The 22,684-nt window shown below is 40.1% G+C and overlaps 1 protein-coding gene across 1 annotated transcript in view; it reads right to left on the bottom strand.

Moving 5' to 3' along the window:
- Positions 1–22,684, bottom strand: part of LOC124788141 (sodium/potassium-transporting ATPase subunit alpha-2-like) — a 168,033-nt gene that overhangs the window by 145,079 nt on the left and 270 nt on the right. The window lies entirely within an intron of this gene.

Below are 22,684 nucleotides of genomic sequence, written 5' to 3'. Positions count from 1 at the left end.
TCTCCATTGAGAATGACTTGCTGCGTTCTGTTATCTAGGAACCCTTCAATCCAATCACACAATTGGTCTGATAGTCCATATGCTTTTACTTTGTTCATTAAATGACTGTGGGGAACTGTATCAAACGCCTTGCGGAGGTCAAGAAACACGGCATCTACCTGGGAACCCGTGTCTATGGCTCTCTGAGTCTCGTGGACGAATAGCGCGAGCTGGGTTTCACACGATCGTCTTTTCCGAAACCCATGCTGATCCCTACAGAGTATATTTCTAGTCTCCAGAAAAGTCATTATACTCGAACATAATACGTGTTCCAAAATTCTACAACTGATTGACGTTAGAGATATAGGCCTATAGTTCTGCAAATCTACATATTTATTTATCAACATAGTTACACTCGCGACGATCACAGTTGTTCCTAATAAGACACTAGTTTGCTGATACCGCCACTGTAGAATGTCTCGCTTTCTTCAGTGAGCCACAACCTGTCCTCTGCCTGCACCACTTAATCACTATCAAAGTGAAGTCCTCGAACGTGTTATTCAAGTTTTGGAAACAGATGAAAATCTTATGGGGCCAAGTCGAGGCTGTATGGAGTATGGTCGATAACAGTGAAAGACTCCATCACATTCCTAGAAATCCTACAAACCAGAGAATAGAAACGCAATAGCCTAAAATGTATGAATTTTTACTCGTACCCACTCACGGAAATAGAAGGTACTACATCGTGAGTCACTGGTTCCGTTCCGAAATAAAAAAAGTATACTTTATTAGGGCATCTGGCAGACCAGCCAAGGATGTCTGTATTGGTCCAGGTATTTCTGGTGTGATCTGCAGTATGGGATCTTGTACGAGGGCATGCTGAAAAGTAATGCCTCGGAATATTTTATGCAAATACTTTCAAAGCTTACCAAATAAAACAAAATTATTAACAGTCTACATCTTTATCTACATATTTATTCCTCAACATAATCACCCTCCTCCGAACACGTTTTTTTCCCAAAGAGAGTTTGTTAATATCGTCACTGCAGAATGTTTGACTTTGTTGACGGGTAATTATAATAACTATTATTATTATTATTATTATTATTTAACGATTAACTACCAATGACAAGCCTCAAAGAAAATTATTTTAGGTAGTATTTCAAGGTTTCCCAAAATGATTGGCATTGTTTACCACAGCTTTATAAAAGCATCAGATTTATTTTCGTTCAGGTACGAGTGCAACTTTGTAAACTTTTTTATTTATTTAAGAAACTGTTATACGACCGTACATCTAAATTTGTCACCAAAATCGCTTGATGAACCCGAAAGACCGCAGAAGTAGTTTCATTCTCTCACGCAAATGGTTCAACTGCAACCCTTAAGAAATTACACTGTTTTCTTGTTATGACGTCACCAATATAATCCAGCAGTAAGAGTCCCTCCTCTCTTGGGGAAACTGTTTCGAATGTGTCTGACAAAAGTCTGGCTGTGTTTTTCTTCTGGTTGTTATAGTAAACAGTTTGAGAATGTCCGCATTATCAGCGTTCCTAACGGTTCTTTTACAGCTGAAAATATTCTTATAACGTCATCCCAACTTAATTCACCTCAAATGTGTACTGTGGCCGAAGCACATTGGAATTTAGCTATCCTTTTCGATTACTACACCTCAAACACGGTGCGTGGGAGACAAGAAACTCGTACTCGCGAAGTGTCTCCACATCAAAGCCCCGTCCTGTTATTCAGGTTTAGGTATTTCGTGCTTACACCGCATCACTTCCGATGGAAGCTGATTTGTTCGTTATGCAAAGCCACAAACGACTGTTTCCAAATTTTAATTAGGTTAACTGTTACCCCGTTTCCAACAATGTCGATACTGAATAGCATTACACTTCCTTCTCCTTAGTTTGAAACTCATACGGTGCAGTCGCACCGATTCAGGCATCCGTGGCCTTGCGTGTGATAATCACAATGTTAAGGCCGTCTGTGTGCCAAAAACCTTTCCCAGAATAGCACCTGCAGCTTTACTAGTTTACGCCTATCAGTCCTTCTGATTTAGTGCTTTAATGGAAGTTTTCTCGCTTGTGTTCGCAATGTCTTTCGTGCAACGTTTCGGACAGATGAAATTCGAATACATAGCTGTAGGCTAGGAAGGAGCACGAATTTCTTTTACTATGGAATGTGTGACTGCTGATCACAATGTACATTATCTTAAAAAGGCAGCAAATGTAGCAAACCATGAATTAGTTACCTTTTACATGGATGCCGTTCTAAATATGAGGTGAACTGCAACAACAGGATTGAGTTTAGTAAGTCATTAGACACGCAGATTTTACGGTATATTGATAATTTTTAGTTATGGACCGTCTAACAGCAACTGAATAAAACACAATTTTAGTGCCATACGCGTTTCGCCTCTATTTTCTGCAAGGCATCATCAGTGGCCTAGAATATGTAAATATGTTAGCTATTTAATTTACATTTTCGTGACTGTGCCTATAGGCTATAAACAGTTCTGGTGGTTGGTATTTCCTATTAAGTAGTAATGATTTGAACTGTACTTACAGGTTGCGTGGACAATTTCTGTGATCTCTTCGTGTATTCATTTGTGTGTGCGTTTGTGTGTGTGTGTGTGTTTTGGTGTGATATAATTTTTTTTAGCTGTGTGTGTGTTATGGCTTTTTTTGTGGGCTGTTTGTGTGTGTGTGTGTGTGTGTGTGTGTGTGTGTGTGTGTGTGTGTGTGTGTGTGCGCGCGCGTGTGTGTGTGTGTGTGTGTGTGTGTGTGTGTGTGTGTGTGTGTGTGTCCAGATGGTGTGGGGAAGAGTTTTTTTGTTTTATGTTATCATTTCCTTTATTAAGTGTAGTAGGGATCCTGTGCTGAGGCGTGTTTGTTCATTTATCACATGTTTGTTTTCTGCTATGGCTTTCTGGATGTGGAAGTTTTCTTGCATTTGTATAAGATGTTTGTCATGGTTGCTTATTCTCATTACTTTCATTTCTTATTCCATGTTTGTAGGATGATGGTTATAGTGTTTTAAATGCTCTGCAAATGTGAAATGCTTTGTTTCATACTTCCAACATCTGATATGTTGTTTGTATCGTGTTTCAAAATTCCTGCATGTCATGCCTATGTATACTGCATCACAACTTTGACATTTAAGTTTATATATTCCTGATTGTTGGAATTTGTCCCTCTTGGTAGCTGGCTGGCTTAGGTGTGATTGGAGGGTTTGCCCAGGCTTATATGCTATTTTGAAGCCCTGTGTCTTCAGGATGTTTGCAACTCTGTGTGTTAGTTTACGTGTGTAGGTCATGGTGTACCATCTGGTTCTTTTCTGTGTGGTGTTGTCATGGTGTGTGTTTGTTGAGTGTGTTTGTAAGTTTTAAGCTTGTGAGTTCTCTTGTATTCTGGAAATGTTGTGTTTGTTTTGTATTTGTGTTTTTATTTTTTGATTGAGCCTGTGTACCACATGTGTGTCATACTCGTTGCTACTATGATTGTACTCATTTCTTGTACATAGTTTTTCTTGCTGAGTGGGATTCTGTTTAATCTATGTAACATTTGTCTTAGTGCTGCAAGTTTCTGGCTGTGGGGGTCGTTGGATGGGGAATGTATTATTATGTCTGTGGCTGTTGGTTTTCTAAAGATGTTAAATGTATGTTTGCCATTTTCTTTTTTTATTGTAATGTCAAGAAAATTTATGTGATTATCTTTTTCTTTTTCAAGTGTTAATTTTATGTTCTGATGAGCTTTGTTTATTTCCGAATGGAGTTCATCTATTTTTTCACTTTGCATAAGGGCTTAATTAAATATGATTGAAAATACTTTTTAATCTTTTTCGTTTTTAGTAGCTGTCTGTCCGATTACGCTATTCTCGTAATCGGTTGGCCCTGACTAGAATTATTACGCAATCTGACTGCAACAAACAATGAAAGAAAATTTTCGTAAACACAGTTAATTAATTAAGTCCCCAGCAACTATAAAACCTACAAAACCAATAAGCACAAGAGTAACTGTTCTGTATGTGGGAGTGTGACTCAACGTACACATCTGGCACGGTTCTTCTCCAACAAGACAAGAATTTTTAAATACCAATTATACTGACGTGATAAAAGAAAATTAGAAAAACTATAATTACGCAAGAAAACCAGAATTCACTCTAATACAAGAACACAAGCCAGATGCTTTGTTGACTGAACCTGTAATGACGCATTATTTCAGACACACAAATAATAAAAGAACATTGTGGTTTTTACCTTCATACATATTGACGAAATGCACTCTGATCATTACAATAACATCTGCTATCTCTCCCATCAAATAACTGGATAAAACATGGAACAAACACTCCTTACTACAACATCTCGACAAGCCTTGCCCACTAGCACATCTCAACACGAACTGTCTTCTCCGAGCTCTGCTCACGCACTGACTTCTACGAGATCTTAACAGGCACTGACTACTACGAGCTCTCGACAAGCACTGACTTCTACGAGTTCTCAACAAGCACTGTGGAGGCGGCTTAATAGTACTCTTTGGCGCAATCTCTGGCGCAGTGGCTCAGTGTAGCCACCTTTCAACTTGGCTCATCTACCAGACAAATAATGTCATCCACGTATCTGTACCAATATATGATTTTGAAACTTTCATTAGTGGTTATCTTTTCAAATACCTGATTTTCTAGGTGACGGATGAAAATGTTTGATAGTGTTCCTGATATTGAGGATCCCATGGGCAGTCCATCACTTTGTACATAATATTCTTTCTCAAACTGAAAGTAGTTTTGTTCAGTTGTCAGTCTGAGCATATCTGTTATTTCTTTTATTGCGTCTGTGGTGATGTTGCTGTGGGATGAGAGATGTTCTTCTATGATTTCTATTGTTTCTGTGATAGGGATGGAGGTATACATATTTTGTATGTCGAATGAAATCAGTGATGCTGTGTGTGGTACCTGTATGTTCTGTATGTTTTCTATTAGATTTCCTGTGTTTATCATTGTTCTGTTGTTTCCTACTTTATAGTGTTTTGTAACTAACTTTTGGAGGTGTTTGGCTATGTGGTATGTTGGGGCTTTCTTGAAGTTGATAACAGCAACAAGTGACATTATTTCAGTAAAAACAGTCCATCAGTTGCACCCAGCAATGTTGAGAGCAGGTGCAGACACCGACAAGTGACATCATTTCAGTAGAAGTAGTCCATCAGTTGCACCCAGTAGTGTTGAGTAGGTGCAGACACCGGCAAGTGACATCATTTCAGCAAAAACAGTCCATCAGTTGCACCCAGCAATGTTGAGAGCAGGTGCAGACACCAACAAGTGACATCATTTCAGTAGAAGTAGTCCATCAGTTGCACCCAGCAATGTTGAGAGCAGGTGCAGACACCAACAAGTGACATCATTTCAGTAGAAGCAGTCCATCAGTTGCACCCAGCAATGTTGAGCAGGTGCAGACACCGACAAGTGACGTCATTTCAGCAGAAACAGTCCATCAGTTGCACCCAGCAATGTTGAGAGCAGGTGCAGACCCCAACAAGTGACATCATTTCAGTAGAAGTAGTCCATAAGTTGCACCCAGCAATGCTGAGAGCAGGTGCAGACACCAACAAGTGACATCATTTCAGTAGAAGCAGTCCATCAGTTGCACCCAGGAATGTTGAGAGCAGGTGCAGACTCCAACAAGTGACATCATTTCAGTAGAAGTAGTCCATCAGTTGCACCCAGCAATGTTGAGCAGGTGCAGAGAGCAGTCCATGATATTCACTATCACTAATCACACTGTTCATCAGCAGAAACTAAACATGTCCTAGTGACACCAATCATGTAGATAAAGTACAAGTAACAGTCCATAATATTCACTATCACTGATCACTCAGTTCATCAGCAGAAATTAATCATTCCTAAGTGTCACACATTACGTTGAAAAGTGCAGGTAACAGTTCATAATATTTACCATCACTAATCAGACAGTTCAGGCATGAACAATAGTTCGAATACACATACAAATGCTTTTACACTAAACATATAAATTCTAATAAACACACAAATGATTTCAGATAATTGTCATATTAACTATTACAAATACTCAAATATCAGTAAACCTATAATATTTATGGGTGTCAGTGCAAGCCACTACAAACAAATAAAATAATATTTACGAGATAGGTGGGTAGGATTAGGAAAGGAAAACACACAAAACACACTCATTCATCTTTCATCCACATTAAATACTACTGTGTAATTGAATGGTGTTAACTGTGTAAATGTAATTCTGTCAAAATCTGATGTGCATCGTGTGTATCAAGTAGTAATGGCAGCAATGTATCACAGTCAATAATAGTTAAGTCAACATCATAGTCATCATGTCAAGAGCAATGTTTGCGAAGCCAGATCAAATGTACTGTTGTTGAACAACTGTCAGTGAGCCAAGATATGCAAATACTTCCTCTCCTCAAAAAAAGTATATACCGCTTAGTGATTTAACAAAGTGTGTGTATAGACTATCTTCCTTCTGCTTTAGTGTTCTAGTCTGCTATCTTCATCCTCCTTGTTCCATAAGACCAACAAAAAAAATATGCATCTCACTTACTTTACCTCTTATCCACCAAAACTCCAATAATCATCAACTTCACACAATCTCAATAATACCTCAATAATACCTCTTCAATACGTCGATACATATAAACCTTATTGCCAATATATGCTCCTCACTTACTTTACCTCTTATCCACCAAAACTCCAATAATCATCAACTTCACACAATCTCAATAATACCTCAATAATAATTCTTCAATGCGTCGATACATATAAACCTTATTACCAATATCATTTCACTTCCATAACAACTCTTTCCTCTAGTCAGTCTCCTCGAACAAGTACAGATAAAATCCTAATGCAAACCTCATCATCCCATACAATCTGAAGACACATTGCCAACACACAACCTCTGTGTAATCCATCTGACCCAAATCTTCTGCTCATTATGAATTATAAACAAAGAAATGCATACATGACCTCTAACAGACTTAGTTCGAATAACTCTCAGTAATTAAGTACGATTACGGAATGTGAATAATCATAATATTTCACAGTGTGCACACCACTTCAAGAATTATGGCAAACAGAAGCAAACATGTGGAGTATTTCTTGTGTCAAGTGTCACTTACTATTTCAATTGCTCCCGAAAAATGCAGTGTAATAACTGTCAATGGTCTAAACCTAGTGTTGGTATGTCATGTCGTTAGCTTCCTTCCTATTAGCATAAAGTTATACAGCTTCCATAAAACCTCCAGCTCATGTGACTTCTATGAAGTTTCTTGTACTAATGTCGTTCGTCGAATTATAGCAGTTCATTTTCCTATCTTAAAAATATAAGACACTGAGCGTAAGCAAAACAAGCAATAGCGAGTAAATATACCAGTAGAGAACACAATGTCAACAAGTGGATGCAGCACAATCCTTACAACGAGGCTCTGCCAAGCGAACAATCTGTAACCTATACCATAGTGTAACCTAAACTCTGTATTCGTACACTGTACATCACCATTTCTATACACCAAATTAAAGAGTAGTTATGACAACAACAGATATTTATAAATATGCAATCTGTACGTAAAGCAGTAAACATGTCATTAGCATCATATCAGCATAAGCAAATAAATGTTCATATGTCATCTTAATAAGTAAACATGAAGGCGCAAGCAGATAAATCACAAAGTATAACTTACATACCTAAACACATCAGCACAATAAATCAGGTTACAATTATAATTTAAATAAATAAGCACAGCAGGCACATAATTAAAAAATATGACATCAGTGAAAAATCATAGCAGCCAAGCGATGCATAATATACACAAGTTACAACCCAGTTCATTAATAATCATTGTCAAAATCAGTTAACGTACGCAAGCACGTCGCTTCACAAGTAATTTCATAGAACATGAAATTTAGCACAAAGTATGAATCACGTAATCGCGAGCAGCAAATTACGTCTAAAGCACGTACCTAAGTGGAAATATGTTACCTGAAAAATAAACTCAATTAATAGGTGCCTTTTTAGTTCATTAGTTTCTTCTTCGAAATTACATTCTTCCTGAAAATTTCTCGACAGCAAGTCGTCTTAACGTCGGACACGCACAGAATTTACCTGAAGTTCTTAAATATTTTATAGAACCGTATCCTGAAAAATACTGAATGTTAATAACAGAATTCATCAAGTCACTATAGCTTTATACTGAATTTAGTCGGAGAAATTAAACTGTGTATTTGTTTACGACTGTCAGTGCATTCGCACTGAGCGCTCGATCAGCTGTAGGCGCGTGACGTAGGAAGCAATTGTTCGCGGTCAACGACTGCCTTTTGCGGCGCGCAGACTTGACTGTTGCTTTGAGTATGTGCCGCCGCCAAAACACAGCGCGGTATCCTTGTACTCTCCGCATGTTTACATCTAGCTGTTGGTTTCTCAAAAGTATGTCATTCCACAAAAATTTTTACGTTAGATATATGATGTACTCCCTTAGAGCGTCGAGATTTAAGAGTTTCTACTTCGACAGTGTTTTCATGAATAATTTTACGAATTCTATATGGACCGTTATAAAGCAGAAAAAATTTGCGACACAAGCCTTTTCCTTTGTGAGACAAACGATGAGACTTAAATAACACTTTCTGACCAACTGACAAGATTTTTGAACGACCAGGACGCTTAGCTGATCTCTCTCTTCTAGCAGCCGCAGATGCAATATTTCGTAGAGCCAGGTTGACAACTTCAGAATGCCGTAGTTTCCGTGAAGGCGGAAAAGGAACTATTTCAGAAATGCGATTTGTCGGTTCTTTATTTTTTAATGTCAGTATAGGCGGTAAAGAAGTTGAATCATTAGAGAGTTCATTCAGAATGTTTTGAAAAATATGAAGATACTGATCCCACGTTCTGTGATTTTGATGACAATAAAGACGACACAATTTATTGATTTCCTTCATCCATCTCTCTGAAGCGTTAGATTGGGGGTGAAAAAGTGAACTGAAAATTGGTTTAATTTTACGACGCTGTAAAGTACGAAGCCAAATTTTAGAACGAAACTGTGATCCATTATCTGATATAACCTTATCAACATGACCAACTTCTTTAAGAAAATGTTTGATGAAAGCATTCGATACTGAACGAGCTGTTGCTTTGCGTAAAGGTGTAAAACACACATATTTTGACGTCAGTTCCACTGCTACGAAAATGTACGCAAAACCATTAGTAGATCGAACCACTGGACCGAACAAATCGACTGCAGCCATCTCCTTTAATTTCGCTGGAATGATAGGAAACAACGGTGCTCTGTGAGAAACTGTTGGCGGCTTAGCCTTTTGACATAATTTGCATTTGGCCAGAACAGATCGAATACGTTTTTTCATATTACTGAAATAACAATTTTCTCGTAATTTGTGAAAGCATTTTCTGGGCCCAAAGTGTGCATAACTGAAATGCGTATACCAAATCAGCTTATTAACCCACTCATCAGGAATACAAACTAACCTAACAGAGTTGTCGACCGATTTTCGTTTAAAAAGAATGTCATTGCGGACTAAATAATGCTGTCTAATCGCTACGCTTTCCTTTCTCCTCCACTTCTCCTTAATGTCCTTCCAGATTGGATCCTTATTTTGCTCCTTAGCGATGTCCTGGAGCGAAGACGAAATAAAGTTCTCAAACGCAACACCTTGAATATACACCAAACAATAATTGTTTTCTATGCAGTCCTCTTCAGCACTTTGTTTCAAACCCACAGGTGCACGTGATAAAGCATCAGCAACAATATTTGAAGAACCCTGTATGTAAACAATACTAAAATCAAATTCCTGTAGGTACAACGCCCATCGTGACAATCTGCCGTGAGTTAATTTTGTTGACATAAGAAATTCCAGAGCTCGATGGTCGGTGTAAACCTTAGTATGTCTGCCAAACAAAAATGTCCGAAATTTTGTGAAAGCCCAAACAACAGCCAAAGCTTCAAGTTCCGTAATCGAATAATTCTTTTCTGATTTAGAAAGAACGCGACTTCCAAATGCAATAGTCTTTTGTACTACAACGCCGTTTTCTTCTATCTCTTGAAATAAGTGTGCCCCTAGGCCCTTGTATGATGAGTCCGTTGCCAAACAAAATTCTTTAGATAAATCCGGATGTGAAAGAAGTGGAGCAGCAACTAAAGCATCACGAAGCTGTTCAAATTCTGACTGAGCTTCCTCATCCCAGCACCAATTAGATTTCTTTCCAGATAGTTCACATAAACGAGGTGTGGCCAAATCGACCAATCTAACAAAGCGTCTAAGAAAATTACAGACACCAAGGAAGCTACGAACATCACGTTTCGTGGTAGGAACAGCATAGTTACGAATAGCGTCTAATTTTTCTGGATCAGGAAGAATACCCTCTGTAGAAATAATGTGACCGAGAAATTTCACCTGAGAACGACCAAATTCAGATTTTTCCAAGTTTACTGTAATGCCAACTCGCGCAAAAATACGTAATAATGAATCCAAAATTTTGTTGTGCTCACTCCAAGAACGTTTAGCAATAAGAATGTCGTCAACATATGAAGTAATATTGTCACGAAGATAAACAGGTAAAATTTCATTTAAGCTACGAATGAATGCTGCTGAAGATACAGTAAGTCCAAACGGTAATTTCCGAAACTGGTAACAGTTACCAAAGGCTAAAAAGGCAGTATATTTTCTACAATCAGGGTGGAGTTCTATTTGCCAAAAACTTGCGCGCATATCAATCGTGGATAAAACTTTGATTCCATGGAAATGTTGAAGAAGTTCATCTAAATTTTGTGGGCGGTCAGTTTCAGGAATGATGATATTATTTATCTGTCTGGAGTCCAAAACCAAACGAATTGACCCATCCTTTTTAAGAACAACGTGTAATGGACTGGTATAAGGACTGACTGAAGGCTCAATAATGCCCTGATCTAACATGTACTGAAGTTCATTCTTAACCTTGTCTCTGTAAGCCAAAGGAATAGCGTACATTTTCCCCCGAAATGGTGTGTGTTCTTTTACTTTAAATAAATATTGTAGGCCTTGTATAGTTCCTGTGTCATGACTAAATACTGTAGCATGTGAAGTCAAAATGTGGTGCAGCTCTTCTCTTGCAACATCATCTGGCACTTCAGCTTTCTTAACCTTTTCATTAATTAATTCTTCGCTATTAACTATATCATCCATCGCGTCCCTGTATCTATTGTCATTGTCATGAATGAACACATTGTCGTCATAATACTCAACGAAAACATCAGAAGTAAGAAACCTTAAACATTTTGTATCTGACTCAGATCTTGTTAAACACTCGAAAAATTTCAAACATTTCGGCATTCCAGCAACAGTCAAATTTACACTTCCTTCTTTAAAGTTCAAAATTGCCTTATGTGCGTTAAGAAACTCCATACCTAATATAATTTGGGTACTGAGTAATGGAACAATAATAAAATTAGCAGAAAATTCGTATCCTTGACAAATGAAATTTAAGTTGGTCTGTTGTTTGACTTCCACACTTTTTCCAGAAATCGCTCCTCGAATTGTAGTTTTAGAAATAGGTAACACAGGACAAGCAATAGTTCTTTCACATATACGAAAAACTGATTCACTAATGACATTCAATGGGCTCCCAGAATCTAAAACTGCAGTGAACTTATTCTTACCCACACATACTTCAATAACAGGGTGTAAAAATGCGTCTACATTATTTTCCTTTTCGTCTAACAAAATGTCTCTCATGTCTTCCAGGCGTACGTAGTGTAAAGTCGTAGTGTCATTACTTTCTGAACCGTCTATATTGCTGCCAGAAGCCGAAGCTGCAAGTCATTGTCGATTGTTTGCGTCACGTCTTTGAGTATTCGCGTCGTTTCGCGGATCAATTTCTACTATTTGCACCTGTCTCTCTGAAGTTCTGTCACGTGGAGGATGCCAATTAGGTCCCTCCTGTCTGTTAGATGCAAATTCTTGGTTGTGTCTGTTATTAAAATTTCTGTTTTCCTGTCTGTCTGCATAACTACTTCTTGTATAATTTCGACTGTCACTTCTGAAATTATTGTTGTACTACTACCCTGATTATTTCTGTAGTAAGAATTTCTATTACTGTATGAATAATTTCTGTCCTGATGATACCGATTACTGTTTCCGTATGATTGATCATTCCGGTACGAATTACCGTTATTGTAATTGTCTGTGTAATTTCTGTTAGAACGTCTGTTATTGTCATAGGGCTGGTATCTATTGTCCTGTCTGTTACGTCTGTCATTCTCAACATTACCCATATAACGCCCGTTCCGATCACTATCCCTTTTCTCTGAAAATCTATTGTAATTACTGTTACTGAAAAAATTACAGGAAGTCCCATCGTCGTTGTCAAACTCGAGTTCTTGCAACAAAGTCTTAAAAGTCTCAATGTCGTCTTTACATCTTCCGGCTAAAGCAATTTGTCTTATGGATTGTGGCAGCTTAGTTAAACAAATGCGAATTAATTCAGTCGGGCTATAAGGGTTGGAAAGGAACTGATTCTTTCGAATCATGTCTTCGAAATATTCTGCTGGCGTGCGGAACTCAGACTGTTTGAAACTACGCTGCATAATAAGACTGTGTTTGACTCTGTCTTGCGTGTTTTCGGACCAATATGCCGATAGAAATGCATGATAAAAATCATTTAGATTATTACAATCTCTAATGAGTGCGCGCATCCGCGTCGCCGGTTCGTTTTCTAAATATCCACACATAAATTCCAGTTTGTGACTTAGTGGCCAATTTGGTGGGAGTGCGTACATAAATTGATCTAACCATGAACATGGGTGTATGTCATTCTTAGAATTGCGGAAGATCTTAAATTTCCGAACAGTCAAAAAGTGTTTATAGTCAAAGTTTTCGCCTCGTGGCGACAAAGACCTACCGCGTCTGTCCCAGTCCGAATGTCGATTATTGTCAAGTTCGCGCGCCTGGCGCTCTCTTGTTGCTTCTCGTAAATGAAATAAATTACTTTCTTCATACCCCTCTGCTATCTGTGATTCTAAGTTTCTTCTACTGTCCTTTCCTACTATTTCGCCTTCAATTTGTTTGACTTGCTTTCGTAATGCCTCAAATTCCCTTTTCACGCGTTCATTAAATTTTCCCTGATTTTCAACATGCTTATTTATGTTCTGATACTCTTCGGTTTCTGCAAATGGCAATGGTGCTGTATCATCTGAATCTCTGTCCCCATGTAAACTAAGATTTGTCAATTTATCTGATATCTCCTCAACTCTTTCCGATAAATCACCTATTTGTTCTTTCTGTTTATTTACGTCTTCCGTAAGTGTCGCGACTCGGGTTTCAGTATTGACACATTTGGTAGCTAACTGTTCATACTGTTGTGTTACGTTATTTAATCTGTCATTTGGTACGGATTCCTCGATTCTCTCAAATATTTCTTCCTTATCCTTTGCACGTTGTAAATTTAACTCTGAAAATTTCTGTACTATCACGCGATCTCTTTCTTCCTGTTCTCTATCCTGTTCCCTTTGTCTGATTTCTACTGCAATTAATCTATTATTGTGAGCATTCAAAATTGGTTGTACTTCTTCTCTGATTTCTTTCTTTAATTCATCTTTCATATTTTTGAAACATGTTCCTATTCGTGAATCTATCCGAGTTTCCATTGTTCCCATCCGTGTTTCCATTGTTCCTATATCAGTTTTTAATTCAGATCGTAAAGTTCCCATCTCTGTTTTAATTGTTCCTATTTGTGAGTCTAACCGTGTTTCCATACGTGCTCCCAAATTTAATATAGCACTCATCAACTGCTCCATATTAAATTGTTCAGAATTCTTTTCACCCCTAACATTTCCCGCAAAACTAACTTCCTTCTGCATAGCCATAAGGCTATCTGTGTTCGATACTATTCCAGAATCTTCTGTCGTTAATCTCAGATTCTGTGAATTTTCTGATTGAGAAAAATTTTGAAATGGTTCCGGACTATTTTCCCGACTTATTACATTGTTTTCCACTTCATTGTTCATCACACTGTTCTCCTGTGTTGGCGAGTTCGCCATGTCAACAATTTCGTCATTCTCACTATTCATCATTTTCGCCTTTTTCATCGACCGCGTAATCATTTACAAAACATAAAAAAAATTCGTCACTGTACGAAAATTACACACAATTACTCTTTATCTCCAACAATACCATTTACATGCAATGTCTCCCTCAAACACGATCAATCGAACAATTGAAATAATTGCACTAGATTGTCAAACGCGTATACAAGACAACAATTTAAATTTTGAAAAATACCATTAGAAGAATGACAATTACCAAATCTACACATGCAATACAGACTACAATTACTAAACTCAAATTCCTACAACAATACTATGGTCTACTATTTTTACAATCAGAAGAATTCCAAGGGACGATCCGAAGCAGCGGTCGCCACGTGCATACGGGCTTAATTAAATATGATTGAAAATACTTTTTAATCTTTTTCGTTTTTAGTAGCTGTCTGTCCGATTACGCTATTCTCGTAATCGGTTGGCCCTGACTAGAATTATTACGCAATCTGACTGCAACAAACAATGAAAGAAAATTTTCGTAAACACAGTTAATTAATTAAGTCCCCAGCAACTATAAAACCTACAAAACCAATAAGCACAAGAGTAACTGTTCTGTATGTGGGAGTGTGACTCAACGTACACATCTGGCACGGTTCTTCTCCAACAAGACAAGAATTTTTAAATACCAATTATACTGACGTGATAAAAGAAAATTAGAAAAACTATAATTACGCAAGAAAACCAGAATTCACTCTAATACAAGAACACAAGCCAGATGCTTTGTTGACTGAACCTGTAATGACGCATTATTTCAGACACACAAATAATAAAAGAACATTGTGGTTTTTACCTTCATACATATTGACGAAATGCACTCTGATCATTACAATAACATCTGCTATCTCTCCCATCAAATAACTGGATAAAACATGGAACAAACACTCCTTACTACAACATCTCGACAAGCCTTGCCCACTAGCACATCTCAACACGAACTGTCTTCTCCGAGCTCTGCCCACGCACTGACTTCTACGAGATCTTAACAGGCACTGACTACTACGAGCTCTCGACAAGCACTGACTTCTACGAGTTCTTAACAAGCACTGTGGAGGCGGCTTAATAGTACTCTTTGGCGCAATCTCTGGCGCAGTGGCTCAGTGTAGCCACCTTTCAACTTGGCTCATCTACCAGACAAATAATGTCATCCACGTATCTGTACCAATATATGATTTTGAAACTTTCATTAGTGGTTATCTTTTCAAATACCTGATTTTCTAGGTGACGGATGAAAATGTTTGATAGTGTTCCTGATATTGAGGATCCCATGGGCAGTCCATCACTTTGTACATAATATTCTTTCTCAAACTGAAAGTAGTTTTGTTCAGTTGTCAGTCTGAGCATATCTGTTATTTCTTTTATTGCGTCTGTGGTGATGTTGCTGTGGGATGAGAGATGTTCTTCTATGATTTCTATTGTTTCTGTGATAGGGATGGAGGTATACATATTTTGTATGTCGAATGAAATCAGTGATGCTGTGTGTGGTACCTGTATGTTCTGTATGTTTTCTATTAGATTTCCTGTGTTTATCATTGTTCTGTTGTTTTCTACTTTATAGTGTTTTGTAACTAACTTTTGGAGGTGTTTGGCTATGTGGTATGTTGGGGCTTTCTTGAAGTTGATAACAGCTCTCATTGACATTCCGTCTTTATGTCCTTTCGGTTGACCGCGGAGTGTTGGAGCTTGTGGGTTTTTCTGTGTTATGTAGTATTTCTGTTTGTCTGTGAGTGTGTGTTCAATGGTTTTCAGTGTTCGTTTCACGTTTGCCTGTAATCGTGTAGTTGGATCTGACTTCAGTTTTTGTATGGCATTGGTGTTTATGTATTCCTTGGTTTTTGTGATGTATTGCTCTTTATCCATGAGTAATGTTACATTTCCCTTGTCTGCTCTTGTTATTAATATGTTATTGTTTGTTAACTTTTGTTTTAACCTTTTCAAAGTGGCTGCTTCTGTTTGGTTGTTCTTATTGTGTGTCTGCAGTGTTTGTTTCATTATGCCTTTTATTTCTTCTTTTACTAGTTATCTTGTCAGTCCTATGTTTATTTCACAATTATTTTGTTGTTCTTCACGTGTAAGCATGTGTTCAGTTTCTACTATGAGATTTTCTATGTATTGATTGTTCACTTTGCTATTCGTGCAGTGTTTCAAACCTTTTTCCAAGAGCATTTTTTTCATTTTCATGTAGTTCTGCCTCTGTTACGTTAACTAAACGTGGATCGAATGTGTGTTGGTGTTCATGTGGTTTCACATTTAAAATGTGAATGTATTTTTTGCGTCTTTTTTACTTTTAGTTTCATTATCTTCTGTTTATGTTTGTTTTGTAAATATTTCATTGCTGTGTATGTGTTGTATTCAGTTTTTCTACTAGAGCCATGAAAACTGTGGCGTTTCCTACGTTTATTGCCAATTCTGGATGAGTCTCATAGAGCATCATGTTTAGGTGCTGTTTTTTCGAATAGAGCATCTTAATTTCGTGTAGTAACCAATATCGTTCTGCAAATGATTTCGACTTTTGTGCCACTGTAGAACTGTTTTTAACCTTTACATTAATGTAACAAGGAATTAAATCGTTCTTTTTGCATGTTTTGTTGAATTTTATGTGATGTATCGTCTTATGGAGTCTCAGATGTATTTTCTGTTGTGGCGTAACAAGACGTTAATCTCACGTAGGCTAGAGAGAGGTCTGAAACAGGATACGTAATGAATGGTAGCAAGAAAAGTACGTAGCTGCTATAATACTTAACTTTTAATCCATCATTTGTATACAGCATTCCTTGATGATACAAGTGAGACTCTATCTTAAAATGGTTAATGGCACCTTGCTAGGTCGTAGCCATTGACTTAGCTGAAGGCTATTCTAACTGTCTCTCGGCAAATGAGAGAAAGGCTTCGTCAGTGTAGTCGCTAGCAAAGTCGTCGTACAACTGGGGCGAGTGCTAGTCCGTATCTCGAGACCTGCCTTGTGGTGGCGCTCGGTCTGCGACCACACAGTGGCGACACGCGGGTCCGACATGCACTAAGGGCGCGCGGCCGATTTAAAGCTACCACCTAGCGAGTGTGGTGTCTGGCGGTGACACCACATTTTCTTGAACCTGTTGTACATGTTGACAGGGAATGCTTGACATATCTGTATTGACATCTTCAACTCTTGTAGTCCTGTCTTCCTCAGTTGCATGTAATATTACGGTATATTGATAATTTTTACTTATGGACCGTCTGACAGCAACTGAATAAAACACAATTTTAGTGCCATACGCGTTTCGCCTTTATTTTCTGCAACGCATCATCAGTGGCCTGGAATATGTAAATACACTCCTGGAAATTGAAATAAGAACACCGTGAATTCATTGTCCCAGGAAGGGGAAACTTTATTGACACATTCCTGGGGTCAGATACATCACATGATCACACTGACAGAACCACAGGCACATAGACACAGGCAACAGAGCATGCACAATGTCGGCACTAGTACAGTGTATATCCACCTTTCGCAGCAATGCAGGCTGCTATTCTCCCATGGAGACGATCGTAGAGATGCTGGATGTAGTCCTGTGGAACGGCTTGCCATGCCATTTCCACCTGGCGCCTCAGTTGGACCAGCGTTCGTGCTGGACGTGGAGACCGCGTGAGACGACGCTTCATCCAGTCTCAAACATGCTCAATGGGGGACAGATCCGGAGATCTTGCTGGCCAGGGTAGTTGATTTACACCTTCTAGAGCACGTTGGGTGGCACGGGATACATGCGGACGTGCATTGTCCTGTTGGAACAGCAAGTTCCCTTGCCGGTCTAGGAATGGTAGAACGATGGGTTCGATGACGGTTTGGATGTACCGTGCACTATTCAGTGTCCCCTCGACGATCACCAGTGGTGTATGGCCAGTGTAGGAGATCGCTCCCCACACCATGATGCCGGGTGTTGGCCCTGTGTGCCTCGGTCGTATGCAGTCCTGATTGTGGCGCTCACCTGCACGGCGCCAAACACGCATACGACCATCATTGGCACCAAGGCAGAAGCGACTCTCATCGCTGAAGACGACACGTCTCCATTCGTCCCTCCATTCACGCCTGACGCGACACCACTGGAGGCGGGCTGCACGATGTTGGGGCGTGAGCGGAAGACGGCCTAACGGTGTGCGGGACCGTAGCCCAGCTTCATGGAGACGGTTGCGAATGGTCCTCGCCGATACCCCAGGAGCAACAGTGTCCCTAATTTGCTGGGAAGTGGCAGTGCGGTCCCCTACGGCACTGTGTAGGATCCTACGGTCTTGGCGTGCATCCGTGCGTCGCTGCGGTCCGGTCCCAGGTCGACGGGCACGTGCACCTTCCGCCGACCACTGGCGACAACATCGATGTACTGTGGAGACCTCACGCCCCACGTGTTGAGCAATTCGGCGGTACGTCCACCCGGCCTCCCGCATGCCCACTATACGCCCTCGCTCAAAGTCCGTCAACTGCACATACGGTTCACGTCCACGCTGTCGCGGCATGCTACCAGTGTTAAAGACTGCGATGGAGCTCCGTAAGCCACGGCAAACTGGCTGACACTGACGGCGGCGGTGCACAAATGCTGCGCAGTTAGCGCCATTCGACGGCCAACACCGCGGTTCCTGGTGTGTCCGCTGTGCCGTGCGTGTGATCATTGCTTGTACAGCCCTCTCGCAGTGTCCGGAGCAAGTATGGTGGGTCTGACACACCGGTGTCAATGTGTTCTTTTTTCCATTTCCAGGAGTGTATGTTAGCTACTTAATTTACATTTTCGTCACTGTGCCTATAGGTTATAAACATTTCTGGTGGTTGGTATTTCCTATTAGGTAGTAATGAGTTGAAATGTACTTACAGGTCGCGTGGACAATTTCTTACATATTACGCTCCTGTTGCATTTTTGGTGTTGTTCTTCTTCTTATGAATGCCAATTTGCGGTTTTTTCTCAAATTCCACAGCACTATGAACTGAACGCTTGTTTCAATGCAATGTTTTGGTTTCTGTTGCCGATTGTCAAATGTTTTTGCCAAAGATCGAATGTTATTTCCAAACAGATGTTTATTCTACATAATGTGTCGTGATACTCCATTAAAGTACTTTCTGCAGTAATGCTACACGGAAACCTTTAATGATAATGTATATTTTGCACCTATCCTTCATGAATGGACGACACAAAAGCTATTACATCTAACGACAACAAATTTATGCCTACAACGAATATTGAAATGATTTTTCGAGAATTCTGAACATTGTTGTTAAGTGTAAAGTTCTCATATTCACATTCACCTAAACCATCATTAGCACGATTTAGTCGTCATCACCATCACTACCACAATGAATTCATTGAACAATGTGCCCTTATTGAGTAGTCGATTTCCGTTCCACATGTTCGTGAACAACTGAATGAGTATACACAATTACAACATATTCCTAAAAAAAACTCTGTCTTCAGGTCACAAGTGGCCCATCGGAACCATCCGGCAGCCGTGTCATCCTCAACTGAGGATGCGGATAGGAGGGGCGTGTGGTCAGCACACCGATCTCCCGGTCGTTATGATGGTTTTCATTGACCGGAGCCGCTACTATTCCGTCGAGTAGCTCCTCAGTTGGCATCACGAGGCTGAGTGCACCCCGAAAAATTGCAACAGCGCATCGCGGCCCGGTTGGTCACCCATCCAAGTGCCCGCCACTCCCGACAGCGCTTAATTTCGGTGTATCCACTGCTGCAAAGCCGTTGCCCCCATAACATATTCCTAAGGCACTTTTTAAATCCACATCTGCATCTATATTCTGCAAACCACTGTGAAATTCGTGGCATTGTACCGATCACTAGGTCTTTCTCCCGCTCCATCCATTACAGATCGCAGGAAGAGTGTTGCCTCTGTGAGTGCTGTAATTACTGTCATCCCTATGTAAGCGATACGTAGGGCATTGTAGTATCTTCCTAGATTCATCACTTAAAGTTGGTTCTAGAAACGTTCCAAGTAGGTTTTCACAACATAGTTGTGCCTATATTCCAAACGTTTGCTAGTTCAGTAGTTCAGTTCCTTCAGCATATCCGTGACTCTCCCACGGGTCAAATAAACCTGTGACCATTCGTTCTGCCCTTCTCCATGTTTGTCCAATAACCCCTGTTAGTCCTGTATGGTACAGGCCCCACACACTGGAGTAATATTTGTATTGGTTGGGGAGAGAGATATATGCAGTAATTGTCGTTAAACCGCGCCAAAAATTGTCTGCCCAGGAACGTGCCCATGCATAGATGTGTGCGCGTTAAGAACGTTGTGGCAGATTTAAAACATGAAATTCATATTAATGTCTTTTAGTTGAGTGTGCAGCTTGGACATTTACCTTATCGCCCCAATAATGTACAATAATGCCGTCGTATGGCTTCAAATGGCTCTGAGCACTATGGTACTTAACTTCTGAGGTCATCAGTCCCCTAGAACTTAGAACTACTTAAAGCTAACTAACCTAAGGACATCACACACATCCATGCCCGAGGCATGATTCGAACCTGCGACGTAGCGGTCGCGCGGTTCCAGACTGTAGCGCTTAGAACCGCCCGGCCACTCCGACCGGCAATGCCGTCGTGTCTGTTGAAACATGCACTGTACGTGCTTGATCATTGTCCTGCAAAATGATGGTCAGGACCTGCAGAAAGTGTCATCATTTCTGTCTCTAAGCTGGTCGTAGGTTGTGTTCCAAAAATGAACAGCGTAGAGACAGAAGTGATGACACTTTCTGCAGGTCCTGACCATCATTTTGCAGGACAATGCTCAAGCACGTACAGTGCAAGCTGTTACTGATACGTTTGACTGATGGGGCTACTAAGTGCTGTACCACCTACTGCACTCCCCTGACTTAAGCCCTCGTGAGTTCAACTCGATTTCTAAACTGAAGGAAACACTTCACGGCATTCGCTTCAGAACTGTTACAAATTCGTTGGGCAATAGACCGCACCGCTAGAAATGTCAACACAACTGGCACTGCTAAGAGTATCCTACGACTTCCACATCGCTGGCAACGGGTTATGCACAATGCTGGTGACTACTTTGAAGGTCAGTAAAACTTTGAAACACGTATCTATTTTGTACGAGTTGTAAATAAATAGTTGCCACTATTAAATTTCCAACCCTCCTATTTCTTTAAATACTTTACACGTCAGACGTGTTTCGGCTTATTACCATTGTCCAGAGACGTCTAGCTGGAAAAGACGACCATAATAACATCTGTAGTAAATTTTCTCTGACATGTCTCGGTAAGAATATTACTTTTTGTAGTTACGAAACGTAAAAAAACGTTTTTGTTAGTTCCGTTTTCACAGTTCTCTACTGGGGTCCAGTTGTATTGCCACCACTTTCATCTGATTTAAATCCCCTGGATTTCTTCCTGTTGGGACTCCTGAAGGAGCATATATACTCTACTCCGCCGACGCATATCGGAGAATTGGTAGAGCGTGTTCATGCTGCTCTTGTTACAGTGGATGCAGCTTTACTGCGAAGGGTCCAGAGCTGTATGATCCGGAGGGTTGCGCAATGTTTGGACATGCAGGGAGGTCGCTTTGACCATCTGTGGTTCTGAGAGCAATGTATTCTGTTGTGAAGGTCATGCAGTCATTAATATGGACATTATTATTGTCACTGGTTGCTAACGTGTGACATCTGGATCCTCATGTTACGTGTGTATAAATGACAAGTAGATGTTGTGCTTTTGTAGTATGCTATCAACTTTCCCATCCCGAAACTGATATTGTTTTTTTAGTTTTTCTGTCCTATGATAGGTCATTTGTTTCAACAGTCTGTTTCTTATTTGTCTAACCACGCATTTGTTATGTTCAGCGTTACAAAATGTTGTAAAATTAGAATACATGTGACCTAGGAAACGGTGTATATTACAGTATGCAATGTCAGAATGAAATTAGTAAATAAAGAAAATGCGCCACAATCCAAGGTCGAACTATCGACCTCCCGCATGCTAACGCACAACCCTGTCCACTGTACCAATTGTACAACAAGAGCAATAAACGCTAGTGGAGGTAGTTACCATACATGTGGTTACAGTGTTGCCGGATTGCCACTTTTTAACGTCCTTTTCCTGCCGGATGTACTCGCCGTACGAATGTCGCTGGCATGTGAGGAATCGCGCTGCGAAGTCCGAGAGCTCGAATTTCACTTCACCCTGTATATGGAGTTGAAGTACTGTAAGGGCGCCTCGCTGTTTTGTCGAGTGCCTAGTTAACTTGTTTACCATCTCCCTCTTCCTCAGCTATCCGCCCCGACAGCTGAGTGGACGCCGGCACAGTAGCTCAGCGTGTTCGATCAGAGGGCTGCTCGTCCTCTGTAATAAAAAAATCTGAGTAAAGGAATCAACGATAAACCTGAACGTCCCCCAGACCAAACGCAGCGAACAATACCGAAAAAAAAGTGGTCAGCGTGATGGTGTGCCGTCCTACGGGCCGGGTTCGATTCCCGGCTGGAACGGGGATCTTCTCCACTCAGGGACTAAGTGTTGTGTTGTCTTCATCATCATTTCGTCCCCATCCGACGCGCAGGTCGCCCAATGTGGCGTCGAATGTAATAAGACCTGCACCAAGACG

This window comes from Schistocerca piceifrons, chromosome 1, assembly GCF_021461385.2.
Source record: "Schistocerca piceifrons isolate TAMUIC-IGC-003096 chromosome 1, iqSchPice1.1, whole genome shotgun sequence".
In the NCBI taxonomy this organism is placed as follows: domain Eukaryota; kingdom Metazoa; phylum Arthropoda; class Insecta; order Orthoptera; family Acrididae; genus Schistocerca; species Schistocerca piceifrons.
Note: the sequence above shows the minus strand (reverse complement) of the source record. Positions and strands in the feature narration are given on the sequence as shown.